General features: G+C 37.9%; 1 protein-coding gene across 5 annotated transcripts in view; it reads right to left on the reverse strand.

The window, feature by feature from the left end:
* Window positions 1–19993, reverse strand: part of LOC127949647 (radixin) — a 233372-nt gene that overhangs the window by 10365 nt on the left and 203014 nt on the right. The window contains exon 14 of one of the 5 annotated variants that reach the window (XR_008152403.1): window positions 15812–15873. The exons of the other annotated variants lie outside the window; for them this stretch is intronic. The gene's annotated coding sequence lies outside the window, so the exon portion shown is untranslated. The remainder of the gene's footprint in view (window positions 1–15811; window positions 15874–19993) is intronic. 5 annotated transcript variants of the gene reach the window in all.

Raw genomic sequence — 19993 nt, forward strand, 5'->3', positions numbered from 1 at the left:
CCAAATACATGTAAAACCAGTGTGCCATGAAATATGTACTTTCAATGCTTGTTTTAAAGATCGCTAGTGAAAACAAAAGAAAAAGAAAAGCTCACAGCAGCATGGGTTGTGGTAGTGTTTGGAATAACGCCGTTTAAAAGAAAAAAAAACGACGTTATTTTTTCAGTAACGGGGTAATCTAACTAATTACTTTTCCCGTCGTTATAACGCCGTTAACATTACTGGATGTTAAATGATGTGCGTTACTATGCATTGATTTAATAAACTATGTAATCCGAACCAGGCAGCAAGGAAGTCACCCGGAAGTTGAAGTCGGCCGGGTGCCGCCATCTTGTAGCAGAACTTCACTTGCGTTAGCATCCCATTGACTCTCATTCATTTTGGTGTCACTTTGACAGCAAATAACTTTACATCTGAGGCATTTAAAGACTCCATTTGTCCATTATTTATTTCTAAAGATACACAACAATGTATAAAGGACTCCATTACCTTCTATGTTACATTATGGCCCCGTAGAAACAGTTTTTGTAAAAATAGGCTAACGATTGCATCATAACCACTCGACTCTCTGGTGCACAGTAGAAAAATTACCGTACAGACAGGAGGAGAAGCTCGCAGGCAATTAACTTAATATGGCGTACTGGCGTTACATTTTAAAATACTATACAAAGTAATTAATCAGAATACTTACTCCTGCTCACTCACGCCAAAGAACTCCCTGCTCAAGCTCGCCGTCTCTGCAAGATTAACGATGGCAGTTTGCACGCACAGCTACTAGAAGATTTACATCTGTCAGACAGGTTGCTGACGTCATCAAGCTTAGTTTGAGTCTGCGCGTCAGAAACGGAAGTGCTAAAAAAATGCTAAAAATGGGCTTCACTTGTCTCAATTGAGTTCCAATGGGGGTCGCTGTGTCCATTTCTTTTACTGTCTATGATCCGAAAGCCCCCCTGGCTCACACAGCGCGTGAGGAGGTGGATTAATAATGAGATAAGCGATTATGATTGGCTAAGGCAGAGTCATGTGCTTCATGGTTGCCAATCAGAGCCAGTGTTTTTACGCCAGTGGCGCCAAACACAAACACACACACGCACGCACGCAACAGCTCTTTTACTGTCTATGGCTAAAACAGAGATTTGCAACAGCAGAGATTGTTGTTATAGCAATTTTTTTTTTTTTTTTTTACAGTAACGCAAATAGTTACTTTCCCTGGTAACGAGTTACTTTTATTATAGAGTAATTCAATTACTACTGTAACTCAGTTACTTTTTGGAACAAGTAGTGAGTAACTATAACTAATTACTTTTTTTAAAGTAACGTTCCCAACAGTGGTTGTGACTGTCATGTCATCGTGATTGGAACAAACTTAGTCGAAAAAAAAAGTGATTTTAAAACGAAAGACAATACCCAGATTTGAAGACAACAATAAGATTTCACTTCTACTGTTAAATTGTTTTAGGTAGGTTACCAAGAGATGGATAGACTAAATGTTTTAGGCCTATAATTCAGATGGGCTACCTGTTGTTTTTATGGTATATCTATAAGTGTAAAAACTTTTTGAATGTGATTGTTGGTACATTTTACCAGTATACCATACTTTCGAAACAAAACAAAAAACAATTACGAAAAATATGCAATATGAAAATTTCTGAAAAAAAAAATATAAAAAAATTTCGAAGTAAAACACAAGATTTGTTTTTCAAAAAGGCATTTTCCAAAAGGTACGTCTAGAAAAAGGGGGGTCATCTAATAACAAGGGTCATCTTATATTCAGGTCAATATGGTACATTGTTGACAATATTCACTGTTCTTATATTTCGCTATATTTCGCCAAACAAATAAAATTCCAATGTGTGTCTCTAAGCAACATGATGCTGGCTGTTTTGTTGCTGAATGAATCAACCATTTACATGATTTGGTTAAATCGCAATGACTCACTTATTAACCCTCTGGACTCTAAGGGTATTTTTGGGGCCTGGAGAAGTTTTGTCATGCCCTGACATTTGTGCTTTTTTCAGCTTCTCGTAAATATCTAAACGGGTAAAGTCTAATATCACTGTAATCAGCACAAACTGGGCTATAATAATATGTGAAATACATGCATGTACATGATTGTGTTTTTGAGAAAAAAAATGTTATGCGTGGTTAGTGAAAAACTAAAAATGTAAAATCACTTGAATAAGGCCCTAAAACACATACAGAACATTGGTTCCCGGGATTTTTGAGAACTGAAAATTCTAAGTAAAACACAAGATTTGGTTTTCAAAAAGGCATTTTCCAAAAGGTAAATCTAGAAAAAGGGGGGTCGTCTAATAACCAGGGTCATCTTATATTCAGGTCAATACAGTGGTACATTGTTGACAATATTCACTGTTTTTGCTATATTCGCCAAAAAAAAAAAAAAAAAAAAAAAAATTCCAATTTGTGTCTCTAAGCAACATGATGCTGGCTGTTTTGTTCCTGAATGAATCAACCATTTAAATGATTTGGTTAAATTGCAATGACTCACTTATTAACAGTGACTTGCTGTCACCTAGTGGAGGTTTTAATTTCACATTTAAACTAATTACTTTTCCATTAGGGCTGTGAATCTTTGGGAAGGCAGCGATTCGATTCACGATTCATAGGTTTTCGATTCGATTCAAGAACGATTTTTTTCAAATTTAGAACAATTCAATTAGATTCACAATTAAATTTGATTCGATTTGATTATAATGATTCGATTCGGCATTCTTGAAGTGCATTCACAGGATTATTTAAATGTTTCTCCTAAATTCTTTAAATGCTTAGTCAGGGGGCAAATTACAGAAGCCTTTATGGTTAGAGAACCATAGGTTAGAAAAAAATTATGCTATGGCATGACATGGCATACATAAAAATGTATGTAAGCCAAGATTTTAAAAAAGAGCTTGTATAAGCTAACATTTTGTCACATCAGGGGTATAGCCATCATTTCAGGAGTGATAGAAATGTCATTTACAATAATTTTATGTATGTAGCCTATGTATTATCATAATTATTATTATTATTATTATTTTTATTTTTACAAGGAATTCTCTTTTTCTTTTATTACTTTTAATTAGCTGTAAGAAATCAAATACACTGCTGGACAATAATCAATCATTTGTAATCTATATTTTTTTTCCTAATGGTAATTATATGATTGTTTTATATACTAGGCTACATTTAATTAGCAATTATTTTAATTTTCTGCACATATATAAGGTAGAAAATATACTTTATCGTTTCTGTACTGTAATAAATATATGTCAATTAGCACTGCATCATTCATAAATGTTATTTATTGTTTTTTTTACTTTTCATCAGTTCATTCTGCTTTTAATCAGTTTATTCACTTCTCTTTCAGTGTGAACTAAAAATGCTATGTGAAATAAAATGCTATAGTAGGCTAGCTATTTATCTTTTCCTCTCCATCAGCGAATTATGTTTCTGAGAGAAAACGTATCCATTGTCTGTTTCTAAAACAACAAATGCTACTTTCATGCATCTGATTATCAGATAAAGTTTGCTCTCTTATTTCAAGGTCGTCATTATTGCTGTGGTTATTATAACAATTTCCTTCATACATTCGGTTTATCCACATTGTTTAAAAATTTATCATTCAATGGAACTGTGCGTATGATTTAGACACATACATTTCTGCTCCGTCCATGCAATAAATATGCAGCTTTCGACTGCTCAGATAACACTATCGGTTAAGATGCAGAGAGCCATTAACAAACTACAGAAAAGTAAAACTACTTCACTTAAGTATTATTGGGCACGAGTCCTATAGATAGAACCATACACTGTAAAAAAATATGGACGTAGTGTCTGTGACATCACCCATAGACTCCTCATTAGCGGTTTTGAAGCCTAAAGTGTGTAGAGCGGGCCGTCGCCATCTTGGCAGCACGTCACCGCACGACTCTCCCGGATAATCGAAAAAAGGGCAAAAAGGCGGGAGGTGATTGCTGAAGCCACGCTCACCTAGTGCGACGGCATTGTCAGCAGCGGCAATCCACCTGTCACTCAAGTGGCCACGCCCTTAATTATGCAGATGTTTAAGTCTTAATATAATTTAAACGGATGAGTTTTATATAAATTCACCCCCCTCACAGTTGTCATGAAGGGTAAAATTAGCAATATAGACCAAAATTATTTTTTGAACCAGGCTGTAAACATGTTTTTTCTGCTGTAAAGTTGGGCATTTTAACATGGGGATCCCTTTTGCAGCCAGCCTCAAGCGGCCAGTCGATGAATTGCAGTTTTAGTCACATCCTTATTGGCCTCACGAGAGAGAGCGCGAGGTTGCCGCTCGGATAGAACGAAGCGTGAGTGCAGTCCTGTGTCAGTCTCAGGTGGTAATATACTGGAGCACATGAAGGACAGATTAGAGGCACGATTCACAAACACTCAGAGAGAGAGAGAGAGAGAGAGAGAGAGAGAGAGGGGTCAGGATTCAGTTAGACTTGATGGCTTATTCAGTACTCAAATGTTATACCCATCTATGCAGTACAGTGGAATAAAAATGTTGCAAATGCAATAAAATGAAATAAGTTTAGTTTATCACCTTAGCCTATTAGTCAATATTTTTTTATTATTATTTATGTTTATTAATATTTTTTATTATTATACCCTCATTGGTGGCTGAGCCCCACAAAACGAAAATCTTAGAATCACCCCTGTTTAAAGGGATAGTTAAATTTTGTCATCGTTTACTCCCCCACAAGTTGTTCCAAACATGTAATAATTTATTTCTTCTACTGAAGATAATTTGAAGAATGTAGGTAGCCAAACAGTTTCTGAGCCAGTATTCACAAAACAACTTAAGGCTAAAAGTAGCTCCTAACTTGCCGATTTAGGAGAAAAACTTAAAAATAGTGGGTGTGTCAGTCTTAAATTTAGGACTCCTTAATTTTTGCTCTAACAATATTTCACAAAGCGTTTTAGTACAAAAATTTGCTCCTAAATCTGTGAAATGTTAGGAGTAGTGAAGAGGACTCTTAAGTCACTAAGACCAAATCTGAAATATCCTTAAATGGCTGTTGCCAGCAATCTACCTCGGAATATAAACATTTTTAAAAACATTTGTTTTCTACTTGGTTTGGAGGTTACACTAACTACAAATGTTTGATTATATCCTTTGTGCTGCATTTTTCCATCTCAAAAATATATCTAAATTACGGCCTATGCTCTCAATGTCAAATGCAGAAATCTTAATCCATGCATTTATGACTTCAAGGTTAGACTATTGTAATGCTTTATTGGGTGGTTGTTCTGCACGCTTGGTAAACAAACTACAGCTAGTCCAAAATGCAGCAGCAAGAGTTCTTACTAGAACCAGGAAGTATGACCATATTAGCCCGTCCTGTCCACACTGCACTGGCTCCCTATCAAACATCGTATAGATTTTAAAATATTGCTTATTACTTATAAAGCCCTGAATGGTTTAGCACCTCAGTATTTGAATGAGCTCCTTTTACATTATACTCCTCTACGTCCGCTACGTTCTCAAAACTCAGGCAATTTGATAATACCTAGAATATCAAAATCAACTGCGGGCGGCAGATCCTTTTCCTATTTGGCGCCTAAACTCTGGAATAACCTACCTAACATTGTTCGGTAGGCAGACACACTCTTGCAGTTTAAATCTAGATTAAAGACCCATCTCTTTAACCTGGCATACACATAACATACTAATATGCTTTTAATATCCAAATCCGTTAAAGGATTTTTAGGCTGCATTAATTAGGTAAACCGGAACCGGAAACACTTCACATAACACCGTACTTTCTACATCATTAGAAGAATGGCATCTACGCTAATATTTGTCTGTTTCTCTCTTGTTCCAAGGTCACCGTGGCCACGAGATCCAGTCTGTGTCCAGATCAGAGGGTCACTGCAGTCACCCGGATCCAGTACGTATCCAGACCAGATGGTGGATCAGCACCTAGAAAGGACCTCTACTGCCCTGAAAGACAGCGGAGACCAGGACAACTAGAGCCCCAGATACAGATCCCCTGTAAAGACCTTGTCTCAGAGGAGCACCAGGACAAGACCACAGGAAACGGATGATTCTTCTGCACAATCTGACTTTGCTGCAGCCTGGAATTGAACTACTGGTTTTCGTCTGGTCAGAGGAGAACTGACCCCCCAACTGAGCCTGGTTTCTCCCAAGGTTTTTTTCTCCATTCTGTCACCGATGGAGTTTCGGTTCCTTGCCGCTGTCGCCTCTGGCTTGCTTAGTTGGGGTCACTTCATCTACAGCAATATCATTGACTTGATTGCAAATAAAAACAGACACTATTTCAACTGAACAGAGATGACATAACTGAATTCAATGATGAACTGCCTTTAACTATCATTTTGCATTATTGAGACACTGTTTTCCAAATGAATGTTGTTCAGTGCTTTGACGCAATGTATTTTGTTTAAAGCACTATATAAATAAAATAAAGGTGGAAAAATTCATTTAACGTTGCTTCTGTATGCCCATATATGCATGTGTTTTCTTAGAATTGCTATATGAACAAGTGATGCCTAAGAGTGATGGCAAGCAGGTGGTTCACGGATACGTGTGGGTTCAGAAGGGTGACACCTGGGGGGAAACAGATGTCTGAAAATTACCTGAGAGGGTCATTGGGCTATATAGTGGGGTGACAATGCCTGAGGATGACCTGAGGGGGTCACCTAAGTCCTAAATGTGTGAGAAACAAACCACAGACTATTAGGATTTGAATTTATGACCTACACGAATTACGATAAATAACAAGTTAAGCAAATAATTGCATTATTTAATAGGCTACTGTAGAATTAACAATAGACTATATAAAATTGATAAACTTGCAAATAATAATAAAAAAATGTGAAATGTGAAAATTTAGAAATGTTTGTAGATCGGTTATTTATTATGTGGTTTGACTGTTTGGATGGTGTTACTGTCTGCAAACAATGACAAATATTTTATCCAAAAACTGTGTTCACGCCGCCTTAATTACTAAAGTTCATTAGCAGTTAATATTTTTTATGAAAACATGTTTTAAGTTGTGAATGACCACCACTGGCACGTCATTGGACCTGTGGTCATCGTGGTCATCGTGGCCACAAGGGGTGCCCCAGAGAGTTCATTTCAAAACATAGAATAGTCTTAGGCTCATTTCGGTCCATTCTTGGTAAAAAAAAAAAAAAAAAAAAGGGGGGGGGGGGCCTTCAGGTTCCATATGCAGAGCGAAATGAGAACGGTCCAGCATTTAGAAATAACTCTTATTAACTTTGTTATTATTCTCGATTTTTCGAACTGCTAACAGTTAGCATTTTTGAATTATGCCTTATGTGTGACCAAAAATTTAGTATTTTCTGTTTCAGCTGTTTGATCACACTGGTTCCTCCTACACATATATTCATTAGAAACAGTGCAGCTGTTCACCGTGACATGTGACATGAGCAGTGGTCCACTTTGGCATATTTTTGTTCATTATGATTTTTTTCCGTCGAATACTGAAACACGCGTGATCTACAAAGCCTATTTTCAAATGGGCAACATCACAAATATGGAAACGTTTGGATTCTCCAGAATGAGAGAGCTCAACCTTACCTTATGTTTCCTTTAAATTATTATTATTATTATTTTTTTTATAACTAAGCATCATATACTGCAATTATATTTATCCATTAGAATTGTACATTTTTAATTATTGTTCTGTTCTGATTAATTTGTTAAATGTAAAGGATTTGTTGTAAAGTGAGGGGACCTAAAAATATCCTGTTGGCATCTATAACATTATTAGGCCTGCCGTTATAATTTCTGAATGTAATAAAATCATACTCTGTTACGAACATAACCTCGGTTCCCTGAGATACGGAACGAGTACTGCGTATGGGAAAAAGCTCCTTTTTTCCTCGATACTGAAGACTTTTTTCAATAACGCAGTGCAACTGCACTGCCATTGGTGGCGATGCAGTGTGCCAAAGCCCGCCAAAATGGGCAAATGGCTATATAAGCAGGCAAATCGCCATAGGAAATCAGGTCATACGACTGAAGTGACAACACTGAAGCTGCAGCCTCGTGGCACAGCATATAATGCAGTACTCGTTCTGTATCTCAGGGAACCAAGGTTATGTTCATAACCGAGTACGTTCCCTTTCGATAATTCACTCAATACTGCGTATGGGGAACGAATTCAACCGCACCGTGCCATGGTAGGGAACGACAAAAAACTTATCTTGAACACCTTGGGGTCCATGGGATAAGTAAGAGAGTCGGAGCCGTCGATCCCTTAACCTACACTGCTTAAGAGGGAGCTAGCTCCCTGGAGGTGGCATGATGATAGCGTCTGATAGAGGTGGTCGTATCAAACCAAAAGAACCAGAGCGTGCAAGGTCGGGATGTCCAGTTTAAAGAATCTGACAAGAGTGGATGACGAGGACCAGCCATCCCTCTTGTGGAGTGGGCTCTTACTCCTATGGGGCACTCAAGGCCCATGGAGGAGTGACAAAGCGATAGCATCGACTATCCAGCGTGAGAGGCGTTGCTTTGAGAGCGAAGACCCCTTGGTGCGGCCCCCAAAGCAGACAAAAAGCTGGTCAGATTGCATGAATGGCTGTGACCGCTCAGTGTATATCCTCAAAGCCCTCACTGGGCAGAGTAAATCCAGCTCTCGCTCACCTGACAAAGGAGGCAGAGCTGGGAGGGAAATTACCTGTGCTCTGAATGGCATCGAGAGCACTTTAGGGACGTTGCCATGCCTGGGTTTTTAAAATGACCTTCGAATCATTGGGCCCAAACTCAAGGCAAGCAGGGCTCACCGAGAGGGCCTGCAAGTCACCAACATGCTTGACTGATGCTAGAGCAAGCAGAAGAACGGTTTTGAGTGTTAGGGGCCAAAGGTCAGATGTCCGCAGTGGCTCAAAGGGAGGTCCTTTGAGTCCACCTACGTTTCGTGCTGAGCACCAAAAGATTGACATTTCTGGGCATAGAGGCATCTTGTACAGTAGACGGGGCTCTTGCCTCCAAGGAGCCGTCTACTGAGGTGAGAGCTCCAGAGGAGGAAGTACGTAGGCGGGCCGAGTAGGGGGCGCACCACGACTTGGTCAGCTCATCATGAACCTCAGGAAAGAAAGGGGCAGAGCACTGGTGGGGGGCCTGGTGGCATCCTGGCAGGTTCCACTCATCCAGCCTGCTGCTGTAAGGGAAACAGGTCAATTTAGCTCTGTGCTGGATATTAATATCCAAACTATAGTGAAAACACTATCAATTAGCACAGTAACAAGATTGGCAGTTTAAGAAATTAACTTGTAAGCACAAAACACAAGATACTTCTCTTTTCAAAATGAATAAGGCTTTATTAGAAAAATCTAAGACATATAAACTAATCTAACATACAAACGCATGCACTCACACATTCACACAAGTTGCAGGAAGATCGAAAGTTAGGGAAAGATGAGTTTAAGAGAATGGAAATGTGGAATCCCAAGTTTACAGCAATACGTTAAATTGCACTGACATGAACAACCATCAATAATGTAATTAGTCCTTGCATTGAGTTCCTCAATGAGGTTAAAATTATATTAGATACACCAGTAAAGGTCACAGTCTGGAGGTAAAGTTACTTGCGTCTCCTGTGAAAAGGGAGTCCCCTTTGTTGTCGTTGAAAGGGGTATCCCGATGTCGCTGAATGGCTGGAAGTTCAGTAGTCGTTGAAGTGACGTCTTGGGAAGCCTGTGGTTGGGCGTTGGCTGATGATGCAAAGTTGTGTAGCTGGTTGAAGTTGAACGGGCAGTCGAGGTCAGACGGCGTTACAAAACTTAAATCAGAACATGAAACTCTCAGAGGCGGCTGGACGAAAGGCCACCTTGATGATTTATGTAGGACACCACTGTCATGCTGTCCAACTGGACTAGGACGTGGCGTCCCTTCAGGATGGCCTGAAAGGATTGAAGGGCTTGTTCTACTGCCAGCATCTCGAGGCAGTTGGTAAGAAGATAGCTCTCCTCATGCGACCATGAGCCGAAGGCTGGTCTGCCCTCACATAGAGCGCCCCAACCCAGGTTGGACGCATCTGTTGAGAGCACCATTCTTCTGGAAGCCACCTGTAGGGGTACCACAAGGCTGAACCAAACAGGGTTCATCCAAGGCTCCAGGGCTGCAAAAACAGGCCTAGTTGACCCTGATATGAAAGCGGCCGTGCCACCAAGCATGAGGTGGAACCTGGAGATTCAGCCAGTATTGCAGGGGCCGCATTCGTAGGAGGCTGAGCTGTAAAACTGGGGAGGCGGAGGCCATCAGCCCTACCATCCTCTGGAAGAATTTCAGAGGCAAACAGGATTTGTTCCTGATGGAGGCCGTGAGCTGCTGAAGTACCAGAGCACGCTCTGGTGATATGGCTGCCCTCATATGGACTGAGTCGAAAACCGCTCCCAGGAACATAATACGTCGGCTGGGGAGCCGTGAGCTCTTGGCAAAATTGACCCTGAGTCCTAGGCACACTAAGTGGCTTAGGAGGACGGATCTGTGGTGGTCTAGCTCGGTTTGCGACTGGGCTAGAATGAGCCAGTCGTTGAGATAGTTCAGAACACGATACCCATCTGTCTCATAGGGGAAAGTGCCTCGTTCATGCACTTCGTGAAAGTGCGGGGAGCTAGGGACAGCCCAAAGGGAAGGACTGTATATTGGTAAGCCACACCCTCGAATGCAAATCTCAAGAATCGTCTGTTATGGGGGGCTATCTGGATGTGAAAGTAAGCGTCTTTCAGGTCCAGCGAGAAGAACCAATCCTCAGGGCAAATCTGCGTGAGGATCTGCTTCAATGTCAACATCCTGAACTTCTGTTTCATGAGGAAGAGGTTCAGGAGTCTGAGGTCTAAGATGGGTTTGAGACTTTCTTTCTTGGGGACAAGAAATTAACGGCTGTAGAACCCCAATCCGCTTTCTGAGGGAGGAGTTTCCCCTTCCTTTTTCTCCCCCAACGATCAGGAGGATTTAGAGGGCATCGGGTCCAGCACAATCCTTTGCAGTGGGCCCTGATGTCTAGGTGGTTTAGCACGATAAGTGGGGCGAGCTGGGTGCTGCTCCTTAGGGGCTCTGCATGTGCCACAGTTGTGGCACAGCATGGCCGCCGCCGTTAAAACAGCATTAGAAATCGCTCTTTTAGAGCGGTGAAACCCGCTGGAAGCAACTTTTTTTCCCCTCACAAAAAAAAAATTATAAAAAAAAATCATGCAGCAAATGAAAATAGGTGATTAATCAGTTAAAATGTGTAACTGTGGGTTAAAAAAACATTATACATTATATACTTAGGAACAGAGTATGGGCCTAATCTAGGCTATGTTGTTAACTATTTACAAGTTTTGTGTATTTTTTTTCCCATTGCACCTGAAAATGACTTTGCATCACATTCACTCCACACACTCTGGAGCAGAAGATCCAAGTTCTTTTAGGCTAGCATGCACAGTGACATTTTACTGTTTCAACTTATTAACTCCTTGAGATTTTAAAGTCAGTTTAATAGTATTAAAATTCAAGTTAAATCTAGTATAAAAAGGTTTTAAATGCTTAAATTATTTCTATGAATTAATAATATGTTAGCATGACTTTTTCATCATCATTTTTTACAAGCTGTATTCATTTTCCGAAACAAAGAACCCACTTTTTTCCTATTTTTTTTTAAATATATTAATCGCTCGCATATCTCCTACAACTGGGAATTTTTTTTTTTTTTTTTAAGCAAGGTGCCGCTGTCAGGGAGTCAAAAGATAATTACATCATCATCAGAGTTGCCAGTTAACTTCAGAAATGGAAAATAAGGGCTAATTGAGATTCTTTCTTTTATTCTTTATTTATAATGTTTATTATTGTATAAAATATGTTTATTCTTTAAGAAAATAAGGTACAGAATAAGGGACGATCCAAATACTTCTAATGATAATATATTTTTAATAATATAGGCCTATCTGCCTGCAGTTATGAGTAAATTTTACCATTATAGAACTGGAGTAGTAATTTAGGAGGTAAAAACACATGGCATGGGATTTTAAAGCATAACAACTGAAGGTCTATGAAATGTTAGGATTTGTACTTCAATATAATGAGGTCCAAGTTTAAGAATAGCCTACACTAGTTTTTTTTTTTTTTTTTTTTTTTACTCTCCATTTAACAGCATTAACTTACAATGAAATACCTCTTTCTTCAGAAACACTGAATATTTTCCTGCCTGGCTAAATGTTGGGCTCATGATCAATGAGTTGTATTCACTAAAATCAAAATCAAAACTTGCTGATGGTGAAGTGGGAGCAGCTGACGGAGGATTCAGCTTGGTCTTAAAGCCTTCCTCAAACACGTACATTCACAAATAACAATGATTTTTGCAAAAATAATGATGAATTATCAATTGATAATTTGTTATTATTATGGTCTTGTGAAAATAAAATATGGGCAGTGAGAAAATAATGAATAAAAAGAGTAGGGCTGCTGTGAGTGCAGGCATATTTCAACCCAGTAACATCAAATACCGCGCCTCACAGCCACAAAAAATAATAAAACAGACCAAATTCAGTTTAGACGGAGGGGGTTGTTTTTTGGGGGGGTAGTTCTGTATAGTTTGTGGGGGTCGAGATAAAGGTGTGAATTTCCTGCTCTTTCATATGGACTTAATAATAATTAATAATATTTTCTTATGAGGGTTTCAAACTTGCAGAGCAGGTTTAGATAGGACAAATGCCTGTCGCTTTGGTTATAAAATAACGTTAAAGAAAGGTTTGATCCACTTCAAATGTTGACTACTGTATAGCGCAATGTAGTTTATTAGTTATTATATGTAATGTAGCCTATTCATTACCAATATATTGAAATATCTCTTTATGTCTCTCTCTCTATATGTTTTTTTTTGTATTTACAATGCACAAACCAGAAGCAACAATAGCTAGCAGAGAAAGGATGGCCATTCTCAAAACATAAAATATAAATTTTTATAAAAAAATTCGTTTTTGTGTTTCAGAGGAAAAATCAGTGTTAAGGCATCTCTCCATTATGGACCATTTTGAAAGCAGAATTTATGCAAACGCATATAAAATTCTTTAAAATTTTTAACAGATGTCTAGAGGTTATTTAATAAGTCTGCCCCCACGTAAGATTTTTTTTTAGTTACTAGTCGTTTATTTGTCATTATTCAACTAATCGCAGGTTTATATTAAATTTACATCTATAATCCATAATGAGCCTTAAAATATTACGCGCTCAAGCACATGCATTGAGTTTGCCACAAAGCACAGGCAGAAGTAGCCTAATAATTTTGAAAAAGGAGACATTTTAATTATTTATTAATAAACAAATGTTTCGTAGAAAATTTGTAATGAAGGTAAAATATGTAGTCAAATAAGAATAAATGCTGCGCAAATCATGCACTGATTTTTTACACACCTGCATTTAAATGCGGCTGTCAATAAATGCAAGTTGTCAATTAAAGAAACTTTTATTTACATTGTGTGTATTTTGTTGATTATAATGAGAGAACTTGAGTTTAAACGTGAGGACGATTTTTTAATCAGTCCATTCTTTAGAGTTTCAATGATTTAGCTAAATCGTGCAGGTTTAATTTATTTGTTTCTTGTTTTAATTAGGCCTACATAATAGGAGCAGAATATTAAATATTTTAACTACAGTGTTTTTCTTTAATTTTCCCTGACTGCAGCCTTCAAATGTAACATCAGTGAGGCAAAGCTGACGTCTATTTGTGAAAATGTGCTTTGATGCGCTTGTTTCATAACCTGTGGTTAAACCACCACTCAGTGGTCAAAAGCTGCAAATGCACTTTATAGACGTGGCGGCAGCGACATGAGTAGCGGTAGAACCATCATTTTGGTTGGCCACTAACTGTATGGTCTATCTGTGACTGACATTGACATCTGTGACCCCCCACTTTCTGATCACAGACCAGTGCTCTTCTCCACACTTTTGCCTGCTCCACCAATAACCTTACCAAGTCAAGCACGGTGGTCTCGCTCATTGACTTCTCACTCCAATCACGTTTTCTCGAAACTGTTATTTATTGATCTTGCTTCATCATATCCAGATGTTGATGAGCAGATTAAGTGTTTTAATAGCAAATGTTCAGAAGTTTTGGATCTTACTGCACCTCAAAAGCTTGTTCATTGTCGAAACAAGTCACAGCCCTTGGTCAGTGATGATATCCAATCACTACGACCAAAATGTCGACAGCTTGAACGTAGATGGAAGACAGACAGGCTTCACATATCATTTGAAAAGTTGAATGTTTCCTTACAGAATTTTCAATGGGCTGTCAGGACAGCTAAGCATAAATTCTTATCTGATTTTATTGTAAAAAAAAAAAAACCTCCCATAACTCTAGAATGTTAATCTCATCCGTTGACTCTGTTCTTTATCCCACCTTTTGCTTGCTCTTCTTCTGAGTGTGAAAGATTTCTCAATTTATTTTCCAACAAAATCAATACTACTCGAGTGCAAATGTTTACCTCGATACAACCTGTATCAGATTTCTCTTTTTCCCGCTTACAGTTTAACGAATTTATGCAGATTTCTCTTCAGACATGTATAGAAATCGCGTTAAAATTTAAACCCAATTGTTCTCCCCATGACATCCTTCCACCAGTTGGTCCAGACATTATGTATTATTAATAATTCTCTGTCAACAGGGACAGTCCCAGTTTGCCCCAGTTTGCTGTGACCCCAATTCTAAAAAAATAAATAAAAAAAAACTCACTTGATGCAGCCAATTATGCAAACTATAGACCCATCTCTAATTTGCTGTTCCTATCCAAAATTCTTGAAAAAGCTGTTTTCATTCAGTTGCAAAGCAATTTTATCTGTGACATTTTTCAGTCTGGTTTTAAAACACTGCACAACACTGAGTCTGCACTCTTGGAAATGTTTAATGCTTATCGGCTTATCTGGCACAGTTTGAAATGGTTTCAATCCTTCCTGTCAATTAGAAGTTTTTCTGTTACCCAAGGGGCTTTTTCATCCTCGATGCCTCAACTTACTTGTTGTGTACACAATAAAGCCACCGTTGAAATAAGTAGAATGCAGCAGCAGTTTACTGTCGTGGAATTTGTCACAACGTGCCACATTCAGTGTAGACAGCATATAGGTTCTACTGTATTTGATGAACCATACCTTTAAAGTGACTGACACATCAGTGATCCTAAAGGTATAGGCCTATTGTTTTATTAAAATTTGGATAGTTTGTTAATGTAATATTCCATACATTATCAGAGCTTGGTAGACATAATTATATTTTTAGACATGATTAAACAGATAATTTAATAGACTATAATTAATGCTAGACACTATTTATTAATTTATTATTAATCAAAAATATACATAATCATATGTCATATATAATTTGGCATTTTAAAAAGTTTAAATATTATTTTGACCTCAAAATAAGCTGTTACTCTATTTGTTACTCTGAACTGTGCAAAAACCTGGTGACGCCTGTGTCCACGCGCAGTATTAAAACAAGCAACAGAAAAAGGTAAGCTTTTTTAAACCTGTTGTCAATATATTGTCACGGTTCTCCTGCTCGTCGCATGTTACGTCATGTTGATTGTTTCATGTGGGCAGCTGCAGCTCATTCCACCAGCCTACTTAAAGCCCTGTCTTTCATCTCTTGTTTGTCAGATCGTGTTTGAGGTCCTCCGTGCTTCATGTCTGTTCGTCCTCCAGTTCTACTGTTTGTGTCTTGTTTCCTGTTCGGTCAACCTTGGATTACAGCCATCATCTCGGATCTATCACCACCACCACCTCCACCAGCGCACTCAAACACCTACTCACCTGTCTGTGCTGCCGTCGAGGTCCCTGCGTCACCCTCCAGCATCTCCTCATCATTTACTCATCTATCAATAAACATTCTATACTTGCATTTGCCTCCTGTCCTCAATCGTAACGTAACATATAAAGCATGATTTTACTCCACATCATCAAACAAATAATAAAGTTTAAAATAATTTCCTTTCTGATCTTATGTGGCAGCTTATCATGGAATGATGCAGAAATATATTCTATATTTGAATAAAGAATATGTTGATTATCAGTTGATTATAAATATACTTATTAAAATACTTGAGATGGTTTTAACAACGTCAATAAACATTGTCGCAATAGAGTTTAATGTTTCTTTTGAATGTCACCATTCAAAGTGTTTCTGTCTTTCATTCAATTACAATATCCTGGAGTGTGTGACTTCTATTTCTTCTGTAATACATATGTGAATTTTCAGTGCAAGGGCGCCCTCAGGCATCCAGTATGAATGAAACAGGAATTACATGTGATTAAAAGCACAAAATAATGGCCAATCCTTAAAAATAATACTCCTCTGATAATAAATTTGAAGTAGACATATGATAAACCATGCTTTTCTACAGTGTTTTTTTTTTTTTAAATAGCATTTAAAAATGGCAACAAAAAAAACTAAACTGAAAACTATTTAAAACTGGTTAAAAAAACTAAGGTATTTAACCGTGAGGTTACTGTATTGTTGCATCCCTACTGTTTACTCTAAAATACTGTATTACAGGAATATCACAAACTGAGTGCAGACCCTGAGTACTACACTTTGAAAAATATTTAATATTAAAGGGGTCATATGATGCTGCTAAAAAAAACCTTATTTTGTGTATTTGGTGTAATGTGAAAGATTATTTGTTTTTAACTTTGGTTGAATGTATTTGCAATCAACTGTAGGCAGCTGTACTTTGTTCACAATAGTGTGAAACAACTGGCCCATATAATCAGCCTTTTAGGTCGTCAACATCAGGTCAATGAATGGGTTCTACATGGGAGAGATCCTTTCAAGTCATCAAAAGGTTACACTATCATTAGCTCTCCATGGGGTCTTATTGTACTGTTTGTAGCACATTTGTTAACCCTCTGGAGTCTAAGGGTATTTTTGGGGCCTTGAGAAGTTTTGTCATGCCCTGATATTTGTGCTTTTTTCAGTTTCTTATAAATATCTAAATGGGTAAAGTCTAATATCACTGTAATCAGCACAAACTGGGCTATAATAATATGTGAAATGCATGCATGTACATGATTGTATTTTTGAGAAAAAAAAAATGTTATGCATGGTTAGTGAAAAACTAAAAATGTTAAATCACTTGAATAAGGCAATAAAACACATACATAAAATTGGTTGCCGGAAAAGTTGAGAACTGGAGCTTGTAGCCTAGAATTTTTCTTTCTGAATGATGTGAAAATCATCTTGTTTACTCACTCACAGAAAACAATATATTGATTTAAATTTTCTAAAACACTTTTTGTTGGTAAAAGTCATATGCGAGTAGGCGTCAACTACCATGAATATCATTGTGATTTACACCTGAGAAGACAAAGGCCTGCATAATGAGCTGCATAATGAGCCTCTCATTCAACTGTGCCACTCTGAGGGCAAATTTTTTGGCATCCTTTCTCTAGTCACACAATCCTTCAGAAATCCTTTTAACAATCTTATTTTCTACCAAATAAACCCCATATAAACCCCATTTATTATCATTATTATTATTATTATTAATGTTGAAAAGAGCTGATAATATTTTTCAGGTTTTTTTTAGGGGGAATAAATCGAAAGAACTGCATTGTTTTTACAGTTGTTAGAGTTATCTCTATTTGTTACATTTATATTATTTACATCAAGCTTTTGAATGGTATAGTATTGTATATTGTTATTGAAACTTCATAATGTTTCACTTGATTATACATTTAGTCATGAATTATAGTTTGGAAAAAGTATTTGGAAAAAGTCTAACTAGTAAAATGTTTACACGTTATGTGAACACTAGTACAAATAAATAAAAAGAGACTTACTCATGTTTATGATCTCTGCTGAATAAAGCGCTTCATTCTTTTTTCTGAGGAAATCCATTTCTCAAATCCTCAACCACATCACATCTTTTTGGGGTGAATTATGTCTTATTCCTCTCATCGCGAAGCAAACAGTAAAATAAAATAAAAACTTGAAGAATAGTCTCGCTGCTTTTTCTTCTGTGTGGGCGTATTCAAGCCGCGCGCTTCAGTTTGAATCTGAATAGCGCGTTAAGCGCGGGGGCGTGGTCACATTAGATATAATGAGCGGAGATATGAAAAATAGACATCGCGTTGTTTTCATATGGATTACTTTATCTCAGAATATCTGTTTTCGGCAGCACTTGTTTAGTTTAAAAGTAGACATTCAGGCTTTCTATAGATATATCTCTCATGTCTCTTCGTTGAGTATTCACGGAGTTACAGTTCATTTTAATGAAATGTTTGTACATGACGATCAGCGGAGATAAAGACTGTAGACAGCGCACCTTGTTTGTTATCTTTATTTTATAAGTGCACAAAGGTTTTTTGTTATTATGTCTGTATCCAAAAAAAACTAGACCCTTTACAGATTCGATAGATGTATTGCTCTTATCTGTACGATTAAAACTGAGAGTGTAATTTAAGTTCTTTTCAGGGTTATCAGGTGAAAATGACTCAAAACGCATATATGCGTTAATCGACTCGAAAGGGTTAACAGGTATAAAGGTCTGTTCTCACAGACAGTACTTTGGGTTAAGATTCTTTGAAGGATGACATGCTAACATCACTGCTGAAAAACTGCTACACTGCTACCTTCAATATATTCTTCTCCCCACAAGAACTTTGGTCAAGCTTACTTATTTTATGTATTAGAGAAATCTAGTACATTGGCGAGCCACCCAAACTACTGCTCAGCCAAATACGGCAAAATCTAACAAATGAAATATGTTGATATAAAAAATAAATATATATATACAATATATATATACATATTCACAAGGCTCATCACTCTGAAAATTTAGGTATGCTGTAATTGGCCAGCTATCCAGTGCGTTGTGATTGGCCGAATGCCTCAAGTGTGAGACGGAAATGTTACACCTCTTAACATAACGTGATGCCTTGTCCGGCCGAAGCAATGAGACAAAAACATAAAACACATTATAAATGTGATATAAACAATTTATTTTCATGTGTTCTTTTGGAAGGCAAAAACAAAGTAGTTTCGCTTTCTCAATGAAACAACGTCACACACCAGAGTCCGGAGACCAGAGTGAGTCTAGAGAGAGCCGCGGCCGGCTTGAATGAGCAGAGGCAGGCGGCTTGAGAACGGTGCAGCAAGCAGATTCTATGAAGAAGTGTACCTTGGTCTTGCAGCAACCACATTTGATGACCCCAGGCTGGACTCCGTTTCATCAATGGTAAAAGCAGATTCAGCGATCAACACAAATCAAAGTTGATTTATTTCCTCAGTGACCAGCATGGATCAGCCCCAGGCATGACAAAGTGGATATCATCCTCATTTGAAAGGCCAAACAAAGTATTTTCGCTTTCACAGTGAAACACAGTGTCTATACGACGTGGCGTCGGCGGAAACAACAATACTACAACGAGAATTAAAGGTACACATTCTTTCTTTGCGTGAACATCTGGGCGGTGTTATGCAAATCTTTCCACATACTGACTTATGCCGCGCTTCCACCGAAATTACCCGGAATATTTATACCAGGAACTTTTTTCACCCTAGACATGTTGCTTTCTGTGTTTCCGCCACGGTGTAAAGTACCGGGAAGATTAGGCAAATAGACTGGTGACATAGGTCTGCGCTCATTTCTCAATACTATAGTACGCTGATTTTGGAAGTGCATCCTCAGTAGTTCAGACTTTGTGCTTTCGACTCGGAAGTGTGATGTCCGAAACGACGCAAATCCGGTAATTCTGCAAACAGCAGTGTACTTGATAACATCAGTCAGCTCGCCTTGGCTACTGCTATTTTCCTCACTGTACATTTACAATAAAATGAAATAGGATATCAAATACCACTGGCTCCATTCGTTTTCATTTAAACATAATAACAGCTGCGGAAATTTACTTAGTTCAGGGATGTGTGTATATATACAGCCATTACAATGAAAAAAAAAAATTATATAAATCTGCCTTTTTTATTTTCATTTTAAC

The sequence above is a fragment of the Carassius gibelio genome, chromosome B1, assembly GCF_023724105.1.
Source record: "Carassius gibelio isolate Cgi1373 ecotype wild population from Czech Republic chromosome B1, carGib1.2-hapl.c, whole genome shotgun sequence".
Lineage (NCBI taxonomy): Eukaryota > Metazoa > Chordata > Actinopteri > Cypriniformes > Cyprinidae > Carassius > Carassius gibelio.